This window comes from Limulus polyphemus, unplaced genomic scaffold, assembly GCF_000517525.1.
Source record: "Limulus polyphemus unplaced genomic scaffold, Limulus_polyphemus-2.1.2 Scaffold684, whole genome shotgun sequence".
Classification (NCBI taxonomy): Eukaryota; Metazoa; Arthropoda; class Merostomata; order Xiphosura; family Limulidae; genus Limulus; species Limulus polyphemus.
The window spans coordinates 379,746-382,182 of record NW_013666294.1 but is presented as its reverse complement, the minus strand read 5'-3'; positions in this window follow the sequence as shown (position 1 = coordinate 382,182).

The following is a 2,437-nucleotide window of genomic DNA, read 5'->3' as shown; positions in this document are numbered from 1 at the left end:
ACTAGTATCATTGATGTAAAATATTAGGGCTAACATAGAAGGACAGTGAACGGCAAGAAAAATGATTACATTTACACAGGTGAGTAATATATTTCTTGTTTTTTCATGTCTATTCTCTATTTATTATTATCAAAGTAACTAAAATGTAAAAATTAGAAACTCTTAGTCTAAATTAGGTAACATATATAAAAATAACGACAGTATTGTAAGAAAGAAATTGGCAAAAAAATACCCCCCCCCCAGAAAAAAATCGTAACTCCGGGGTTTGGTACGAAAAACATTTTTTTCTAACCTTCGAATTTTTGTTATTGAATGGGTGTTTGTAAAGAGGAGTCCACCTGTAATTGTGTATTTCGTTGTTCTTTGGGTTGAAAGGACTTACATGAGAGACTAAATGTCACTATGTAGCGCTGAAGACTAGACAAAGAAATCAAGTTTATCTGTTGAATTCAATTGCAAATTATAATTATAATTAGTTTTCATCATGACTATTTCACAGAGGTTTGTGTTTAGGCATGGAAAGCTGAGAAGTTATTCAATGATTCAGTAAAGGTAATCATCCACTCTATTGTTCCGATATGCACACTGTTTTTGTTACTGTGTGTCTAAAAAATAGTTTTCACTCTCCTTAAAATGTGTCCAAACTTTTTATTTATTCACACAACTTATTACTTAGTCAAGTTTTCAAATATGGACTACTTTCATTACTCCCGATTAAACCTTCTGTTATTAATAGATCCAGTTATCTTATATTTGTAGGGAAATCAGATCAGCTAAAAATACCACAAACAGATAGGAAATAGAAATCCTGGTGCTGGAACAACAGGATTTATTTCATAGTTTCTGTTTTTGTGAACATTCATACTGCCCTTACTTTCTTGTGTTGAAAATATTTAAATTAACGCTTTTACTGAAAGAATGGCCTATTCTAGACCTATAAATACTTACCACGACCAAGAGAGAAAGAGTGTGTGTGTAGAGAAGTGGAGACATCTTAGGGTCATCAATGTGGATTGACACCTGTTGAATACGAGACCACTTGTAAAGGTCTCTTTGGGTGAGATATCCAAGAAGGTGCAGAGTGTGGAACTCCTTAAAAAAATCCACTTAAGTTGATCATGAACTGACCCATTTTAGAGTAGATTCCAGTACTCAAGCATCACTCCTAGGAAATGGTAGCTGAGTGGATGGAGGTCTAGACTCTTTACAACCAGGAATATCAGCTGGAAACAAAGGGTTTGATCTCAGTATCAAAAATCGACGAATATGGGATTAACTTTAAAAATTTACGTGGAAAGTATTATTGGAAAATGTTTTGATTTCGACATTGAAACGTTTGGTAGGTAGCACGTTTTTCATGGAAGTGATAAAAATAACTAAAAACTCACACTAGAATTAAAGAGAGAGAGAAAATACAGTTTTATCTAGGGTTCTAACAGTTTTATCTGGTGTTTCTCATGAGCACAGTGCAGGAAATATGTCAACTTAATCGAGTTGAAATATTAACGAATAGACAAAATTATCAGTAGTAAATGAAATTCACAGATAATGGCTTAGACGTTATATCATGTATAAAGTATATACAAGTAGTGTATACAGTATTTTATTTGCTATTTTCTTAATATTGTTTCTTTACAAGGTGGTATATTTTATTGTCGTTTTAAAGGTTATGTTCGTATTGTAGTTCAGTGTTAAGGATTGTGTCATCTATGTGGTGTGTACGTATTCTTATGAACAAAGGAAAGTTAACATGCTCCTTTACCATGCTCTGAGTTTAAAGGTTTTTGGTTGAAGATAAGCCTGCAACAGATACAAAAGAAACAGTGTGGTATACAGGTATGTCATATTTTCTATCTGCTTTTAGTTACATAGGAATTTTAAAAAAATTTCTTCTGAATAGTTTCTGTACAGTTTGACATAAACACGTGGTACAGAAACCCATTGAAATCGCCTTGTTGTAGTTATTTTGTTTCTTTGTTCTACAGAGTAGATAATATCTATTCTGCCGAAGGAGGGTATTGCAGTAACAGCACATCCATGTTGAAAGAGTCACCAAAGGCAATATCCTTTGTGGCTGGATGGATAATGTTTGTATGCTACAGTCAGTGAATGCTGTGACAGAATAAGGTCACGAGATGATTCTATCAACAGGACAAAGAAACTGAATTGAATTCAAGTGTACTTTTTTGACACAGCTCTATTAGGAGATTTCCGTGTAAATACCTTATTTTTAGATCATCGTGTTTTAGGTCAGTTGAGATCAATTCCGAGAGAATGAAAGCTGTAGGACTAAACACCATCTGTTATATTATCCACTATGATCCTGTCTGTAAAAGTATATATATATACACTGTTTTTATTGTATTTTTGGTGTAATAATAAAGATTGTGCTAGTTTTCTTGAAAATTGTCTAATATATTTGTTCACGACACTAAAG